We start from the raw sequence: 273 nt of genomic DNA on the forward strand, positions 1-273 counted from the left end.
AGGTGATCCCCTGCGCTACATGCTACATTATGGTACCCTCTGTATGCACCATCCCCTCCCCCCCCAAAACGCATGCCGTGCTCCGAGCTGCATCCAATCAGAGCTGCAGCAGTGAGCGCGTCATCTTGTTCTTTATTGAATTCATTATTGAATAAAGGTACATTTTTTTGTTCACATTTACCTGTTTATTAAAATTGCTGTCAATGTTCATTAAAATAAGCCCTCCCCTGAAAATAAGCCCTCTGGTGTTTTTCTGTCCAAAAAAAAAAAAAA

This window comes from Petaurus breviceps, unplaced genomic scaffold, assembly GCF_028583685.1.
Source record: "Petaurus breviceps papuanus isolate PSGF00001 unplaced genomic scaffold, PetGlider_PUasm1.0 189, whole genome shotgun sequence".
NCBI lineage: Eukaryota > Metazoa > Chordata > Mammalia > Diprotodontia > Petauridae > Petaurus > Petaurus breviceps.